A 19,177-nucleotide genomic window follows, 5' to 3' on the forward strand; every position below is an offset into this window, starting at 1 on the left:
GGCAGCTTGGATTTTGCCCTCGTTTTGTTTAACTGTGGCAAATTGGAAATTTCTTTTCTTAATTCACTGTCAAGGAAATGAAGCCACCACTCCTCCGCCCCCCATCCCATTCGCCAACCCAGCTGCAGCCGGCGGTAGACTGGCGCGGCTTGTGCTGCCCCGCAATACCAGATCCAGAGGTGCGAAGCTGGAGTCTGGCTGCCCCATCGCCCGGCGCGGAACTCCAGCTGGGCCCGCGGGGCTAGAGCCTCAGCTGCGCGAGAGAGGGAGTGGCAGGCGCAAGAGCTGTCCCGCCCCTGGGGGCGAATAGTGGTAGTGAACTTGGCTAGGGCAGCCGATTTTCATTCTCAGCGTGTTTACCTGCACCCCCATCCTCTCCAACGTTTGCTTTTCTAGGCTTCAGAAACCCGGCCAATTAAAATAACGCCCCATACTCCCTGAGGCTGCAGAGCTCGAAGCTGGGACAGCAGGCGGAGCTGCTAGGCTACCCGCCACCCCCTCTCTCCCTCCCCCTCCACCCCCGGCCTCCGCTGGCCACTTTCCGGTTTTGGTTTTCAGGGTTTTCTGTTCATAACCCTGAATTACATTACTAGACGTTGTGTTTAAATTTTATTTTAAAGAAGCGCTACCCTAACAGCCTGAGAAAAACAAAAAACAAAAACAAAATCCACTCTCCCCCCTCCAAAACAAAACAAAACAAACAAACAAAAAAACCAGACAAGCTTTTGCTACTACCAGAAGGCTGTACACTCCAGAGGCAGATTTGATCAGAGGGCCCAGAGATTCTCAGCCTTGAGGTTGACAGTCTCAGGTACAAAGCTGACTCCAGGCACTCCCTTCTGAGGATGGGGGGTGGGGTGGGATCCCGAACCCAACAGAAGAACCATTCTGAGAAGAGAAGAGCTTTGTTCATTTAAAAAAATGTCCTGTCTTTGCTTTTTAAAGCTGTGTGTGAGTTTCCTAGGTGTCTAGTTTCTCGTCTTAGAGACTGGTCTAAGAATCGCTGAAGTTGGTGAAATGAAGAACCTCATCTGCAGAGGAGATCTGCGTCTGTGTGTTTTGTGTGCCTCTGAGATGCTATGATAATGTGGGGATGTCTCTGGTAAGCAAGCTGGAGTGTTAGTGTGTGACAGGTGTGTGCAAACGTCTTGTTAGTACGGTGTGCTAGTTGTACTCCCCCCGACCCCCCCTCCCCCGTGTACTGATCAGGATATCCCAGGACATATATGAACAGAAGATAATGACTATTCATATTCACCATCCAACAGCATCTTGCTGTGCTTGGATTTCAGGATCTCATTGTGGAGTGGACTATATTTTCTTCCATAACAGGAGAATTAATGAAAATAATTTCTACTTGAGGTTCTTTTTTCTTTCTCTGCCTGCCTCCCATCTTGTCAAGGCAAAGCCTTGGGGATAGGAAGCTGGGAAGTAAAAGGAGCCAGCTGAGGAGAGGGAAGGAACTGCTCAGAGGAGGACCCCAGAACAATCACCATCTTCTTCCTAACACCAGCCCAGCTCCAAGGAAATCATGCACACGTGTTAAGTTAGTCATGCCATTATTATCATTATTATTACTATTATTGTTATGAACAACCACTATACAAGTCGGAGCAGTAGTGTCTTGGCAGGAGTGAGTGAAATAATTGGGGGTGTTAATGAAAGAGGTCACCTGTATATTTCAGATTTACATGCTACCTCTCATGCTTCCCTAAGAACTGCTCCTCTGTGTCCTGTCTCTTAATATGTTTACCCAAGGCTGGAAAGAATGACTTCCTACTTAGGTGAGCTTCTGCCCTCCTCTGTAGCCCACTTGATGATGGTGGCACTGTTTGGGTTTGGGCTTAGCTCTTGGATGGGGAAAGCATCTATTTTCCATCCTCTCTCTGACAGGTGTTTAGGGAGTTACTATAGGTCTCCTCAGGAATGTCCTAGATGCCACGTTCTCTCCCAGGAAAAATGGCAGTTGAAGAGGCTTCTGGCAGAGCTCTGCTGTTTTAAAAGCACCAAGCTGCACTCGTAGGCTTCTGGTTTGTAGACACAGCGGAGTGTTTGGGGTAAAACTATTGCAGTCGGGTGTCTCAAAAGAATGAATTGAGGAGCAAGACCCCTGGGAAAATGTATGGCATGGGCTTAGGTTGGCTATTTGGTACCCTTGTCCTTGATATTCTAAGAAGTGTTAAGTTTTTTTTTTCTCCCTTAAACCTCAGATCATCAAAGAGAAATGTAATTAGGGAAAGATAGTGGCAAAGTATTATTCACAGTGACATTTAAGTAGATCCAACCCTTTTTCTCCAACTGCCACTCCATGGCCACAATTATTCCATCCACTGAGATAGAGAGAGAGGAGACCAGCAAATGGAAGGGTAACCTGGGGCAACAGCTTTTGGTTTTCTTTCTGGTTCAGGAGTGAATGCTTTGCTGCTGATTCATCTCTGAGGACATTAGGATGCCCTGTGGTGGAGAAGGTGTTTGAGGACAGATAAGGTCACTTACCACTGTGCCTCCTCTCCTCTTTAAGGAGAGATTACATTCTCACCGGGTACCATATCCTCCTTCTAGACATCTACCACTTCCCTCTCTCTGGTACCCACTGAACCATACAGTCAGACCTGCTTTGGCTGTTGTGCCTGTAGCTTGTCCTTCTACTTGGTCAGAGAACAAGAATCTAGTCCCTTCCATCACTGTCCCTCCCCTCAACAGAGATGCTCACAGGTACTCAAAATAGTGCTCCCTGATAAATATAAACTTGTGCTCATTCATCTGCTCCCTTAGAACAGAAGGCTATGGCCCCAGGTCAACAGTCTGTGGGGAGGATTCAGGGTTAGGTGTGAGAACACACGGGAGCACAGCCTCCTGAATTTGCCTGGCTTAGCTTGGAGGCATAACCACTCGGCCATCCTTGCATTCATCCAACCCTCTGGTCTCCCATGGGAAAGGTTGGAGAAAGGAGAGTCTGCAAAGAACTCACTCACTGTCTAGTTAGAGAGCAAAGTCACACCAAGTGAAAAGCCCCGGAACAGCAAACTGCAACAGATGGTTAAATGTCTTCCAGGCTTGAGGATTTCCACCAGGAGGAAATAGAAAGCAGAAAGCATACAAGTTGAGGGTGAGAAGTGGGATGAACTAACTGTGAGGTGGGTAGTGGCTTAGACGAGAGGGAGAGAAGTGCCTGCAAAGCAGGATGCAGGGTGCTCTACTGCAGAGAGCTGGAGAGTGGCCTGCTTAGGCTTGCAGAGGGTGTGGAGCACAAGCTGAGTGGATCCTCCCTTCCGTAAGTGTCGTTTGGGCAGAGACTGACTCGAGTGATTGTCCAATAATAGAGCGCACCCAGAATCAGATGAACCCTTGGAGAGGGTGGAGCTCTGTAGACAGTGTCAGCCAAGGAAGACTTCCTGGAGAAGAGAGCCATGATGTGGTCCTGTGGGAGAGACCACTCAGCCTGGACTGAGGCAGTGGTTGGAGTGACCCAGGACGGGAGTGAATGGTCATCTGTAGCACTTCTGGCAACAGGAACAGGTTCTCAGAAGCTCCCATAGATTAGGTAGAGGGTGAGGAAGCAGGGTGGGGCTTGGAGGGTTCAGCCTTTTGTGAACTGAGCCACAAGCTCAGAGTTTCCTTGCCCTTGAATAATTTGGGAAAGCTCTGTAATATAAAGCTCAGTGAAGAAGAGAAAACACAGTTCTCACCACCTCTGTTAATTTTAGCAGCATCTTGTCACCACCAAAAGACCTCCTTGTCCTGTTCTGAGCCCACAGCAAGCCTAGTCAGGGAACCAAATTTATTAGAGGGAAGGAGAAAATAAGAAAATGGAAGCTGCGTGTTTGTTCTCCAGGACTCCTTAGAAGGATAGGACATCACCAGGGACACTAACTAGTCCCAGGGCTGGTAGACAAGGGTCCTCTATGCCGTTTTTCTTGCAATCTGAATCTGAAGGACACACTCCCTTGGTCCAGTGGTGGTTGGGGTTCTCTAGCTGTAGACACTGACAAGCTATGCCACCGTCTTTGGTCAACTCCTGTTATAGGCTTTTACCCTGATTCCTCAGTTTTCTAGATGACAGGCTGCCAGTGAAAGAACAGCATGAGAACAAAGGGATTTCGAGTCTAGGTTGGGGATGTCATGCTTAGTGTGCCCACAGAGTCAGATGTAGCAGAAAGTTATCATCTTCTTGGACTTCAGCTTTTCTGTCTGTAAAATGGAAGCAAAATTCCTTCCTCCAGTCCCCTTTCCTTCTTCCTCTCCTATCTCATAGAAAGTGATATGTCTATGGTTCTCATGTAAAAATTTATTATTAAAATTAGAAAGTAGGGATTGAGGTATATACAGGACATAGGAGAAGGAATATAGACTTGATGATCTCCATTCTAGGACACCAATGTGCTAGGAACTAGCTGATTATCTTCCCCAGAGTGTGATTATCTCTTGAAAGAGGATTGTGCCCAGAAGTACAGAAGCAGATGTCTTCACCTGCCAGCTTCAAGTCCTGCCTCTCCTACTTATTAGCTGTCTGACTTTGGGCAGGTTATTTAGTGGCTCTGTGGCTCAGTTTACACATTTGTAAAATCAGCAGAGAAATAGAGCCTGGCTCGTAGAGTTGTTGTGAAGATTAAATGAGTACGTGCAGGTAAAGTGTTCAGATCAATGTCTGGACAGCCAATATTATTGGAGCATCACTAACAGGCCACTGGGGGCTGAGGGAATGCTCGAGCCCCTCCCTACTCCGGCAGGACCACAGGGTTAAGCCCTGGAGCTAGGTGCCCATTCGGGAGGTGGATGTGTGGGTGTGCTTACACACTGTACTCTGATTTCCTTATATACCCCCTGGGGATGGAAGTATTTAGACAGCACAAAGCTGTATTACAACTTCTGTTTTCTGTGGGCTTGTCCTGTGGATCTGCTGCTAGCACTCTGGACCCTTCTTCTTACCTGAGAGGTGTTACAGAAGTAAGTCTTTTTAATTGTGATGTTTTACTAATTAGTTTTTAATTATGTTAATTTATTGTACATGAGCCCTGAGGTTTGCAGACACCAGCTCACTTGGAAGCTGGAATAGTACGTTGCCTTTATCACACAAAATGCTGTGGGTACAAGGCCCTGTAGCATGGCTCATGGTTTCTCTAATACACTTGAATCAGCAAGTCCTACCTGGGCTCTCTCATCCTAACTTTTTCCATGGCTGTAAGGCTCCTGCAGTGCATGGTCCTTCATCTAGTTACAGGGGTTAAGAGATTCAACACTGTCAGGTAGGGCAGATAAGGAGCGAGAGCTGGGTGAGGCTAGGAGGACACTGGGTAGGGCTTAGGAAAGTGAGCCTTCACCAGGCCAGGTTTCTAAGGGTGGTTATGCTGGCCCTCAGACTTGCTCACTTTGGTAGAATTCTCCTGGATAAGTATGCCGAAACTGGTACTGCTGCAGACATGTCCAGTGCTCTGACAGTACAGCATAGTATCGTTATCTACAAAGTTCACACTCAAGAATCATGCAGTGGAGTTTTTTTTTTTTTTTAAATCCCAACAATAATCACACTGTTCTTTTAGAAGTAAGTTTCTGTTTTTGTGTTAGGCTACATTATAGCTATTTTCCTCTACATGTGTCCTGCGAGTTACAGACTGAACACCCTTGGTACAGCTTGTCAAAGGGCCTACAGTCATGTGGTCTGGGAGAGGCAGTAGAAGTTGAAGATGAGGATCAGGCACGCATGGGCAGTCAGGGGCCTGGGGGTGTAGGGAGTCCCAGGCTTGTGTTCCAAGTTGTGTGTATATGTGTGGGGTTAGGCATGTAAGCTTTGCAGCCAGGCTGTTGGGATTTGGACACCATGGCCAGGAGTTTATTGTCCAAGGATAACAAAATAACATAAAAGTATAACCAATAACACAAGACTGAAGGAGGTATCAGGAGTTTGGGTAGGACAAATGTCAAAGAGAAAACACCTCTCTCCAAACACATGGGCAGAAGGGCTGGGTCACCCTATGGGGTTCATCCATTCTAGGTCATTTCCACTGTCAAAGAATAGGGTCCTGATGCTATAAGGAATATGTCAAAGAAGTACTCTCAGTTTTAAGGACACTGTATTCCCTTCAACACTTGCCTGTTTGCAGCCTTCTTCTAACAAGTTTCACACCTTTAAACTGTCCATGCAGAGGTGTGTGTACAAATTCTGGTCCCTTGTCCAATGCACAGAATGTAAGTTTGTCTCAGAGAGTATATTTGAAAGAAATATGCTCTATAAATGACACCTGAAAATTTACTGCTTAAAAATCTGCACATGAGGCATATATTTCAGTGGTGAATATACACAAGGATAGGTTCATGTCTTATACTTAGGAAGAGAGGCAGCTTGTGTTGAGGACATAGCTCAGTAGGTAAATGTCTGACGTACATACATGAGAACCTGAGTTTTGCTCCCCAGCTCTGATATCAAAACCCTGGTGTAGCACTGCATGTCTTTAATTCCAGCCTTGGGAGATGGAGAAAGGTGTATTCTTGGGCTTGTGGGAAGGCAGTCTAGGTAAGTTGGTGGTCTCCAGGTTCAATGACTCAAAAATAACAATAAAAATAGTAATGTACTAGGGTTTACGAGATGGGTCAGTTGATAGGAGTGTTTGCTGCTCTTTCAGAGAATGGGAGTTTAGTTCCCAGCACCCAGGTTGGGAGATTCAGTCTCCTTAACTCTAGTTCCAGGGGATCCAGTGCCCTTTTTCGGTTTAGGCAGACACCAATGCATGAGTGTGCGTGTGCGCGTGCTTACACACTCACAAAATAATAATAATTGAGGAAGACATCTGACTATGACTTGTGTTTCCCCCCCACACACTCCACATAAAGAGAGGGAGAGAGGGAAAGAGAGGGGGGGTAGGTGGGATGGAGTGGGGGTCCAGATAGCTTTGCAAATGATGTTCTCAGAGCCTCAGTTTCATCATAAAACATGAGGGTGCTTCCTTTGATTGTGGAAAATTAAGGAATAATATTCAGTGCCTGTCACATAGCAGGGTATATAACCCGTATTATCTATGCTTACAGCCAAATCAAGTGTCTTTACTCTAGACATGAGCTGGTGCAGAGTACCCATTGGGAACCTGTGCAAGGGCAGGAGATTTTGTAAGAAAAGTTAGTCTGGGTCTCTTTGGAGCAGTCTTCTCAGTGGTATTGGGCTGAAGATAAGGATAATTAGTGAGAGCCCAGTGTTCCTGCTTCCACCCTGGAGCTAGTGGAAGGAATCTCCAGTAAGGTACGATGGGGATGCAAAAGAGGGCATCAGGGCAAGTTCTCACCCCTGAGGTTTGCACCACCATAGCCTAGAGATTCATACCTACATCCAGTCCAGAGAAGGGCTTATGCCAGTGCATACCATTAGCAGCCCCATCTTTTAGAGGTCCCCTACCTGACACCTGCATGCACTGTCTTGGGAGACTTTTGCCCAGGTCAGCTTCCCTTCCTCACTCTGGAGGGTGGTCAGGCTGTATGACTCACTTGCTGGCCCTGTGCCTGCTCATTGAGTCACAGGGTAATTGATCCCTTCTGAGCCAGGTGGCTGCTCTCCTGTGTCCCAAATCACAGCTACTGATCCAGATTGAATCCAAACTGTAGCTGGGGAGACCTGGCTAGAGTGAGCCCATCCTGGATGGTGATTCTGAACCTTTTACAAGGTGCTCCTGAAAGTCTGTCTTTGGAGAACATGGGTCTGGTCCCCACTGACCTGATTAGATTTCCTCATTGGCTTTTATCAGTACCACTGCTGTGAATTAACGGAAGGTATGATCTTGTCTGGGACTCTCCATGAAGAGACACCCAGTCTTGTGCTTCTAGGTTAAGGCTTGAAGGAGCTGAGAGAAGGGTCATCTCCATATCGTCCAAGGGACGTGTCTGTTCTTGGGGCTTACTTGGTCCCGTGCCATTTTTCCTACAGGAACTAAGGAAATCCCAGGTATTGGGGATCAATCCCTGAATTCCCCATGTCTTGTGGTAAAGAGTAGAGTGAGGCTCACTTCTCCCAATAGCAGTTCTAGGATGGGGCCTATAAGCCCCTTGAGCAGCAATGACATGTGCTGTGGAGCACACTGATCGAAATGAACAGATGAGGAAGTTGCTTTTACTTCTATGATGAATGTACGAACACTGATCTCTAAGTGGGTATACAATTCTTCTGTTCTAGGGCGGGACCTAAGCGAAAGATAAGGTTCTGAGAGATAATCTACTATAATTCTTGCCCCCTCCCATTACCTGGCAGGGGTGCTGGGCTCTTACACTTTGAAACTATATGCCTGCTCCCAGTTCTCAGAGAGTCCCTGCCTCTGTTTCACACTCTCCTACTCAGGCCATGTCCTCTCAGGAACAGTAACCTCTTTGTCTTACCCCAACAACAAAGGGAAGCCCTGGATCCTGAAGGAACTCACTGTGGGCTCCCAGGTCACTTCTCCCTCCTTGGACCGCAGTTACTTGTTTTATGTCCTTCATCCTTTAGATGATGGCTTGTGGGATGAGGAAGGAGGAGAAGGTATTGGTTCCTAGGTACCGAGCAGGAAACACTCCTCAGTCACCCGCCTGTCTCCTGCTGCAGATGTGTCCCTTCTCCTGTCCCGCTCCTGACCCCAGAGTAGCCCCGAGAACACAAAGACCAACCCAGCTAGTATATTCTTCCTCTTCCTCCCCATTAGTTCTTCCAATCACACTTAACAGCCGCCTGGCTTTTGGCTGCAGCACAGTATATAATAACCTGCAATTATTGTCCACTTAAACTGTCCCCAGGGCCTTGTCTGTTGCGCTGCCTGGCTTGTACCACTGGCCTGCTGATTTTCCTGTCAGAGTCAAAGCCAATGGGGAGAAAGTCCCTGACAGGGCCAAACTGACAGCCTGTTTGGCAGGGCACCACCACTGTGCCTGCAGCTTCCTTAGAGAAGCCACTGAGGAGACTACCTCCAGTCACGTCTTATCTAGCCTGGAGCCCTTTGCTTTCGGGCTAGTCCTAGTCCCCATTCCTCTATACCCAAAGCCATCCTTTTAGCCTCAGTTCCTTTGTTTATCCAATGTATACCAGCCTTTTATATCCTATATTCTTCCTCCCTATATCCTTCCAACGAAGGCAGTGGCAACTCACAGACAGGAATGCTGCACAGTAGAAAGGTCTGTTGTCTTTTAAAGGCTACAGAAACAAGGAGTGGTAGACCATATTCAAAACTCATTTAAGCTTTTGATGTCTAACCTTTTCCTATAGTTACACATTCTCCACTTCAGTGGTTTTGCTCCAGCCTCCCTCTAACCCCCGGAAATCTGCCTCCACCACAGAAGTGATAGCTGCCCTGCCATTTGATTCCTGAAACATCTCTGCAAGCAGATACATCACTATCACTACTTATGATTCCTTCTTAACATTGCCTGCTTGTATTTGTGTGAGCATCCCTGGAGCTCAACATTCACTGCCTCTGACAGGAATGTCAGTCATCTGTGTGGTCAACCAGTGGACCATGTCTATGTGATGATGGTGATAATAAAAGATTCCTAGGATGTAAAAAAAACATATGGGTCTTGCACCACCATTGGGGGATTGCAGAATCTGAGGGCACCTGTTTTTACACCACCCCACCAGAGACAAAAAGGAGTGGATTCTGAGGCTCCCTGGTGAGAATGTTGATTGTGGTGTGGTATGGTGGTTGTGGTGGTGGTGGTGTGTGTATGCTCGCACATTTCAGAACACAGGGGTGATTATGTTTGTAGAAAGTGGAAACCATAGGGTTGTGATAGGTAGAATCTCCCGACTTCCAGGCCAGGGAAAGCACGGGGCTGGCAGTGGAGTGAGACTTTAAAAAGCTCTGTGTAGGAAAAGCATTGCAGCCTCCTATTTGACTGGCAATCCCTGTGTAAGGAGAAACAGAGACTCTGGGTCATTTTTGGTGAGTCTACCTTATGTCCAGCTTCAGGCCAGCAATGACCTGAGAACTCTCTCTTCTGGCTTAGGGAGTTCATCACCAGCCACAGTCCCTTTCCATTCTTTGCTTTGCAAATAAACATCTTTGCTGGAAAGTAGTTTGGGGGGCAGCCCGAGGCCTTCTCTGGTCCATAATTTTTTACAGGTTAAGTTCAAGGCTGACATGAAGACAAACCGCCAAAGGCTTGTTGGGACCTTCTGTCTTCTGTGTCACTAAGGAGCATGAGGCGGGGATAGGGCCTGTTATCTCAAGGTGCCAGAGACAGTGCCCACCCTCTTATCTCCAACTCCCCCCCCCCTTTTTTTCTGCTTTTAGGCTATATATAAATAGCCTGTTGGTTGGCTCTTAGCCTTTAGAACTGGACTCCAGGAAAGGGCTGGAAAAGGATTCCCTAATAGGGACAGCTACCAGAATAAATGCCTGAGAGAACAGTAGCCACACATTGATCTTCATTTCCTTCAGTTTTATTCTCCTCTCTCTCCCACCTATGCCCATGCAAAAGCCTTCATGCTTACTGCCTTAGGGCAGCTGTTAAGGTTTGGGTATGAAATGCTGGTATTCTCACGCAGGCTTCCATGTTTGAACATGTGATCTCCAGCAGGGGGCACTGTTCTGAGAGGTTGTGGAACCTTTGGGAGGTGGGCCAAATTGGAGGAAGTGAGTTGTAAGTTGGTAGGGAGGGCCATCTTCTTTCCAGTGAGTCTGCTTCCTGTTCTGATCAGACATGACCAAGCTGCCCTATGCTCCTGATGCTATAGCAACAACACACGTGCATGTGCATGCTCATGCATGTGTGTGTGTGTGTGTGTGTGTGTGTGTGTGTGTGTGTGTGGTGTGTGTGTGTGTAAGACTTCCACCTTGTCTTCCTGCCTATAATGGGAATACCAAAGGCAAAAAACAAAACTAGACAAACCCCCTCCTTCCCTTAAGTTGCTTCTTGCCAGGTATTTTGAAACCATGCCATACTGAAAAAGTATCTAACACTCAACCTCTCTTGCTGTCGTCTGATTTGCTGTGAACAAACTATACCTAAAGAGGTTCCATGCCCACAACCTAGCTGGCCTCTGTGGTATGGGAAGCTTCTTTTCCATGTGTGGGTAGGGATCATGGGCTATCCTGCAGCCTTGATTGGCTCTATGAGAGGCACAACCACTTTCTCCATGATCTTCATTCTAGTCAATAGTCCTTGGGTTCCAGGTAGCCACCTCTGGGCCTAAGTGTCTATGACATCTACCTACAGGCTCTGCAGAGAGGCCCTCTCCCTTTCTTCTAGGTGTCCTGGAGTAGACTCTTGTCTTCTGGTTTTCCTACTAAAAAGGCAACCAGGTAGTCTCTGAAATTTCCCCCACCTATGTAGAGAGGATGGAAGGAGAGAAGCTAGGGGATATTTGTGTCTAGCTTTCTGCCTAAGCTCACTGTGCTTTGGCATCTTGATGAAACCTAGTCCATTCCACAGGAGCGAGAGCTCAGTATGCAGCTTTGAGCTTCCTCTTTTTTTTTCTTTTGAGACAGGGTTTCTCTGTGTAGCCCTGGCTATCCTGGAACTCACTCTGTAGACCAGGCTGGCTTCGAACTCAGAAATGCACCTGTCTCTGCCTTCCAAGAACTGGGATTAAAGGTGTGTGCCACCACCACCCAGCTCATTGAGCTTCCTTTGGAATCATCCATTTTTCCTCTCCCATACTGACGGTGCATAGCTCAGCATGGTTCCTTCTGAAATAGAAGGATGAGGCTACCTGGTGTGTAGCTTCTTACCTGACCTTCCCTTCATTTTACTTAGATCAGAACAGCTTCTGAATGTCTTTCCCCAATGTAGAGGACCCTGGAGAATGGTCCTATGATGCTGCATGGGAGTATGGAACAGAGTATTGGGAGATTCGAATACCAGTGCCTTGGATTGCCCTGTGGTGTATCAGAGTTGTCAGTCCTGCTTAAAGATGTACAACATCAAAAACTTTTCAAGGTAGCTAGTACAGCAAATTTTGATCATCTTGGACATCCTGAAGGATGAACGCTTGACATCTTAAGGCAATTCATTGTTAAGTGTTTAGGTAACTTGCAGTGATTATCTGCCTCCCCACCCCCCCACCACAAGAGGCGACTCAGTATGGGTATAACTGGCAGGCTATATGTGTGTATACTATGGCCCTTGGAGATATGTGCTGCAAAGCCCTTTTTCCTCCTCTGTGTTTCTTGGTTGCTTGTCTGTGATCGGCAGAGATGCACATGCATATGTGTCTACGTACACCTTCATTGGGGCTTATTGTATTTTCTTTGTGTTGCTAATGTTTTTGGCCTCTGGGGGTGCTCTCTATATACAGATACACAATTTGAGAATCAGGATCTCCAAGCTGAAAGGTACCCTAGGCATTTTCTAATCTTCTTTCCTCATTTTATTCTTTTGGCAATTAGCAGCAGGAGAGATGAAGTGGTTTGCCCAGGGTCAGATACATCAGTCAGTCAATCAGTCAATAAATCCATCAATAAATCAGCCAATCAATCCTTCTCCTCTAGTGTACTTGCTTGCTTACCAGTCTGTCTTTTCCTCTCCATCCTTCTCTATATCCTCAGATAGAGCTGTTGCTGACAGGCAGTGGGGATGCCACTTTCAGGAAAGCTGTTAGAAGTTGCACAGAACCACGGAAGTGATAGTGGGGCTCAGCATGTGCCAGGCTTTTCTGTACGTCTGGAGACCAAGGGAGCAATGCTTTGTTCTCTGGGTGGAGCAAGAAGGAAGAAGGGAGAATCCTGGCTCTGTTGTTACAAAACCTGTTTTCAGCCTGCTTCTTCTTCCCTAGGTCCAGCAGGCTTCCAGGAGCCAGCTTGGTCATCTCAAGGGGAAGAAAGGAGGTGGCCCAATGGCATATTCCTTCAGCATCCTTTCTACCAAATCATTTAGACTCTGCTTCATATCCCCTTTTAGGGAAGGAGTACATGCTATTTGCCTTGCATCTCAAAGGCACAACAAAACCCTGTCTCTAATCTTCCTCTGCTGATGCTGGAGTTTGGCACTCAATTCTAAATGACAGAGTAGAAGTAACTACTTAACTGATCTCATTTTCCATGGAGGGAACAGAGTCCTGGGTTTGGAACGACCTCAGTATTCTCTCCTCTCCTCCTGCACTCACTGGAGAAATCTGTTGTCCACAGTCCAGAAGGTTCTCCAGTATGCTTAGTTACCTTTGGCAGAAGGGAGCCCGTCTCTTCATATGGCAGCCACCTGTTTCAAGAAATCTGAATTTCTTCCCCTAGAGACAACCCCCTGCCTCACTTCTTTGCTTTGCCATAGGGTTGGGAAGAGGCAGCTGTCTTGGCTTGCTCTCTGTATTTGGTTCCCTTTAGTTTCTAATACTGTTCGAGCTGTTCCCCCCACGCTCTGTCCACTTCACCAGAGTTATTCTTATTAAACCCACCAGTGCCTTCTTTTTTGTAGCCCTAGTAGCCACCTCTAGTCCTCCTCTGAATGCTGTTAGAGCATTCCTCTAGGAAGGAGTCTCCTCTTCCAAGAAAATAGTTTACTTAGTCCACCTGCCACTTCCCACAGTGTCTTCATTGGAAAACCCTTTATTCCCACAGTTCTTAAATATTCGGGCTACCCTGGTTCTGCCTTGAGCTTTTCTTCTTTTCAGGATTTACCTGCCAACACAGGGGGTGATCCTCTATACCCTGATGGCCTAAATGAGCATGTCTGGTTTCTTCTTTACCACACCTTCTAGAAACTCAGGCTTATCTCATGAAAGAAGGCCATTCTTCCACTATTATTCCCCTCCATATGTGTGTTTGTGTGTGTGTGTGTGAGAGAGAGAGGTGGGGGGAGGGAGGAAGGGGGAGAGGAAAAAGGGAGAGGGAGAGAGAGAGGGAGAGAGAGAGGGAGAGAAAGAGGAAGGGTGAGTATGAGTACATGCATATGTGTATGAGTGTTCATATATGTATGGACATGCATGAATGTATGTGTGTGAGTGTACTTGTATACATATGTGTGTATGTGTGGAAGTTTAAAGTGGCAGAGCCTCTGGATGAGTCTGGAACTTAGCAATTCCAGCTAGTCTAGATAGTCAGTATGCCCTGGGGACAGAGATTGTGCCTCCTGAGTGCTGGGATTATAGGTGACTGCCACATCCACAAGACATTTGTGTAGTTTTTGGGCATCAGAACTCAGCTCCTTACCCTTGCATGGGAAGTACTTTATGCACTGCATCACCTCCCCAGTAACCAAACTCCTTGTTTTGAGGAGTGGTCCCACCATCTAAGCCAGAACAAGGACTTTCCTGGCCACATCCTTTCTCTCTTTTTAGAGGCCAATCTCACTGACACCTGCAAACTCTATCCCAACTTTATCTTTCTCCCACGAACCCTCATTCTGCTTCACTGGCTTGCCAGTCTGCTAAATGGTCCCTTTCCTCTTGGTCCTACTGTATCTGAACCATATACACTTGGTTCTAGGCACAGAAGGGGATTTCTGAAACAGTCTGGCCTTCTAGCTCCATCTTCAACAGCTTTCAGAGGCCCCTTGTTGTCTCCAAGACAGAGCTCACTTTCACCCACTTGTATGTCTTATGACCAGATGGGATCTATTTGCCTTCCTTTTGGACCCTTCCTCATCTCTCACTTTCTTCTCTTTGTTCTAGATAAGGTATGTGCTTTATATGCTCATTTTCTCTGGTTTATAAATATCCCACGTGTCTTCCAGAAACCCACTCCTACTTCTTTGCTAGTTAACTGGCAGTCAGTGGTCACCTCTCCGCTGGTGTCAAAGCTGTAGGGAGGTGTCTTTTGTCTGACCTCCCAGGCAAGAGATATGTAGCCTTGGGTGCCCCGAGGAAATCTGCCCCTACCAGCTATTTACATAATTGTACTTGCTAATTGTTTGCTGCTAATTCCTTTCTCTACCCCAGGAGACCCCAAGCTCCTTGTAAGGTAGGTTTCTGCTTCCTTTCTTGCTCAAGCCTGAACACCTAGTGCCTGACAACTGGTGTGTGCTCAGACAATACTCATTGACTAATTAAATGACTGAAGAATGCTTGGATGTCAGCGCCAGTGGGATCTTGATTATGTAAGATAGTATTGGCAGGTTGAAGGTTGTCCCCAATATGGTAATGACCCAATTGATGGCTTAGGTTTAAGAAGGTTGGCAGAGGAGCTGCATGCAGAATGGTGTAGGCATGGAGTTAGCTATCAGGGACTGGGGCGGAGGTGCATTTTCCACTCCCATCCCATATGCTTCCCATGGAGTCCAGGAGATAGAGGCAATTCATGCATAATTGAAAGCAAACCAAATCCAAGAGTGAGTTTATAATAAGCTTGTCGCGAAACTGTGAAATGACCTCACCCTACTTTGGGGAGGCAATCATCCACTCTGTTCTCTAAACCCGTTCTGATTGCCTTCCTAGGTTCTCATCCACCTCCTACAAAGGCTGAGTGCAGAAGAGGATGGCGGTCTCTGTTTGGGATGGTACTCCTGTCTGTTTGGAAGCTACCTTATTATTATCATTAATCTCTGAAATACATGTAGAGCTTTCTGATGACTTGTCTGGGGGTTTTGACCCCTGGGAAGAAGGAAATTACAGCTGGAAGAGTCCAAAAATGGACTGGGTTTTTAAAAGTTCAGACTGCCTAAATTGGTAGCTTATCCCAACTCTAATTTCTGGGCTAGGAACAAAAAGCATCCTCACATGGCTCTGACTCGCCTGACCCATGCTCTCCAGCACAGTGATAAGCAGGGGTGTGCTGTTTTGCTTTTTGTTATACTGGGTTCTGCCCCATCTCTCTAAAGAAATCTTATAAATCATTGATGAGAATATTTCTATTTTTGTCTTAAATATCCCAGCCAAGAAAGCCTCATGAACACTTTCCAAATCAAAAGCTGGCATTGCGTGATGCTCCCTCATTGATGGCAGGCTCATTTCATTGTTTTTTCCCCCACTTTTGGCTCTGCTGTTGGTGGCAACAATGCCAAGACTGAGCCTGAGGGTGTGGAGGCAGGGCTGATTCTGATGTTGAACTCTGCATGGCCTTTCTCTTCCCCCTGTCTGCCATGCACTCCTCTTCCTATCTGAAATGATAACTGGTATTTGTTTTCAGGAAGGTTTGTTCCTACCACCTCTCTGCCTCAGCAACTGCCATCCCACACTGTGCTTAGATAGTCAACTCGGCAGACGACCAACCTGTACATCCAAGGTTCAGTGGAAAAGTCGCCCTACTACATGGTACATGCTAAATGACAATTGGTCGTAAAGACCATGTCCCACTTGTTCCCCACTCTATCACCATTAGCAAGGGGAGGTGATTGGCACGTTACAAGCAGTCTATTGCTTCATTGAGTGAATGAGTGAAACAGAAGGCCTAAAGGATTTGACACATTGCATGTCTGTTAGGTCTCTTCCATTCCCAAAGCCCTCTACCTGCTACCTCTCCCAAAGCCCTGCTACCTAAAGGTGGTTTAACACAGCTTTTCTGAGACACGAAAATTATGCCCTATTGAGAATGTAAGATGAAGCTAATGCCTCTCTCTTGACAATTTCTAACTTGTTGGGTTCGTCTCTCAATTTGGATTCTCAGCTCTCATATAAATACTTGATATTACTTGTCCTTTGCTTATGAATTGTTTACTTTAGTATGAACTCTCTAATCCAAGCAAGTCTTGTTTTCCAGACCAGAATAGAAATATATGGAAGAAAAAAAGTGTCCATTAAATTTGTAGTCAAATGCTCAGACTCCATTCAGCAGACATTTAATACAAGGTTTTTAAACAGTTCACTGAAAGACCAGGGGTTGACTCTGAGACTATTTTCATTTTGAATCTTTTAATTTTTACATTTACTTATTTAATATGCATATATATGAATTTACTACTATGAATCTGTGGAACTCAGAGGACAACTTGATGGGCTTAATTTTCTCCTTCTATTTGTCTAATTGCTATGAGTCTTAGCAATTGAATTTAGGTTGTCAGGCTTGGTGGCAAATGCCTTTACTCTTGGAGTCATCTAGTAGGGCCCTGTTTTTATTTATTTTTTAATATTACAGGTTTGAATCTGAATACAAGAATTAATAAACAGTGTATTTCTTTTAAAAAGACCATGGTTTGTATAGTCCTTCTCTGACAGCACAAAGTATTATGGATTTACATACCTTATTTAATTGCATAGGTACACAGCAGAAAAATGTTAGATAAATTAAAATTATCTAGGAGACTGGGCAATTTTTATTACGTCTTTGTAATGATTAGATGCTCTAGAGAATTCATTCTTTGGTATTTTGATGACTGTGGAGATGGTGTACATTGTCATAACTTATGTGCCAATGGGAAGTGGGAATGGAAAATGGTGGAACTGCTCACTAGTCCTGAACTGCCTGGATTGAACTTCACCATGAACATAAGTGCCATACTGTCTGCACCAAGGAGCAGACTGTGCCAGGGGAGGTGGTTTAAGACTTTAGTTCAAGTCCAAATACAAACCCCTTAATATACTTTGCTCTCAGATGAATTCCTTCCCCTCAGAGACCGACTCTCACCTCCTGCAGAAGGTGGCATTTGGACCAAGTGTTGAAGGAGAAAGGCTGATCTTACAAGCCAGGATTGTGCCTGATACCTAAAAAGTGTTCAGCAAATGCTGTTGGCAACCTAAGAAGAGTCTTGTGTTCCCGGCAGACGGGAAGAGAGAGACAGGGGAAGCAGGAGGACCAAGCTCATTTGGGATGTGGTGAGTCATATTTTGGGAGTTTATCACAAGCCTGGGGTGTCTGAGCCAGTATCTGAGGACAGATCTGGTTGTCTGGATGGTGGCTGAGTGTGAAAGTCCTTGAATTGAGTTGAGGATTTTAGACTTTAATCAGAAGGTAGTGGAAATCCCTGAACGTGTTGGAGCAAAGACAAGGCACGATCTAATGTTGGTGAGAGGCTGTGTGAGGCGGTAAAGGCTGGGAGCAGAGCGAGCTTCGTGATTATGAGTAGCAGAGTCATGAACCACACGAGTAGCAGAGTAGCAGTGAGTGACAGAGTAGCATTGAGTGGCAATGAGGCTTTGTGAAGACAGAATGTGCAGTTCTGGGGGGCTCCCTTCATGATCTTTTTTCTTCCCTGGGAGCCTCCACTTCTTACTCTTCTCAGCTAATCTGTATTTCATAATATCAGTCCCTCCAGGAGGGCTGGTATCTACACCTTCCTCCAGAGGACACTCTTATTCGGAAGGAGGATTGACTTGAGGCTGGAGTGTGTGGATGAATTTGTTAAGATCCTTGTTTATTTATAAGTTCTTATGTCTTGTCTTCCTGTAGATCAAAATGATTTGAGTTATACAGTGTGATTGTATGTAAATGTGTGTTTCCTCACCCAATGGGCCTACAATTTTATAGGCAGGGAGGAGAAAGACTGTACAATAGATGACCTGGATTTGAACCTGACTCTTTTACCTCCATGATACATGCCAACAGGCAGTTTCTTGTCTGCAGTGAGCTTCAGAGTCCATACCTGTGGAGCTGGTGTGAACACAACCTACTTGTGATTTTATTTTCTGGGTCAAATAAGATCATACCCGCTGAGTGCTTGGTGTAGTACCCTGAGCACCAGAGGCAGCCAAGCTGTCAATCAATACTACTTTTGCTATTAGTGCTTCTTCAGGCATTAGTGGTTGGGGTGAGAATCCTACCTTTCCCAAGCCCTTGTCAGTTCAGCCTGCCTGTGGCCACCTGCATTTCTCTCAAGGCATGTCTTCTTGTCTGTTTTCTAGTGTTCTTCTCCTCAAATGTTGACCACTTTATACGCTGATGTAGAGAGTACCAGTAGGTGATACAAGTACCTCCATTTACACATGAGACAAATTCATTTGCTTTCCCCTATAAAGACCTGAAAGACAACCCAAGACCTGACCTCTTCCCTACGGAATTCCCCTGGGGAAGGGGAGGCAGAGCACACTAAAGGGAAAGCTAGGACAAGGAGGCAATGCTATGATGTACTGAGGATAGGCATGAGCCCATTGGGAGCAACAGCCCTGTCAGGGTAGTAGAGCGATGGGAATGGACTCTCTGGACTCTCTCTGCCAGTTCCTTGACAACTTCCCGGTCATCCTCATCCAAGAGAAGAAGAGGTGATAACTTGAGCCTATGGAGTTAGAAAATTGAATACTTTTCTTCAAAGCAAAAAAAAAAAAATTAAATATTGAATACGTGTCTAAATTTGTGAATGCTATGGAGTCACACCATGGGCATTTGTCCCCACTGAAGAGGAAGCTGGTAGTGTTGGGATACATCAG

At 46.1% G+C, this 19,177-nt stretch overlaps 1 long non-coding RNA gene across 2 annotated transcripts in view; it reads left to right on the forward strand.

Moving 5' to 3' along the window:
* The window catches only part of LOC116086935, a 2,381-nt gene extending 1,020 nt beyond the window's left edge, over positions 1 to 1,361 (forward strand). For both annotated transcript variants that reach the window (XR_004117203.1, XR_004117204.1), the window contains one exon: positions 75 to 1,361. This is a non-coding gene — a long non-coding RNA (uncharacterized LOC116086935). The remainder of the gene's footprint in view (positions 1 to 74) is intronic.
* The last annotated feature ends 17,816 nt before the right edge of the window (positions 1,362 to 19,177 follow it).

Source organism: Mastomys coucha, unplaced genomic scaffold (assembly GCF_008632895.1).
Source record: "Mastomys coucha isolate ucsf_1 unplaced genomic scaffold, UCSF_Mcou_1 pScaffold13, whole genome shotgun sequence".
Classification (NCBI taxonomy): domain Eukaryota; kingdom Metazoa; phylum Chordata; class Mammalia; order Rodentia; family Muridae; genus Mastomys; species Mastomys coucha.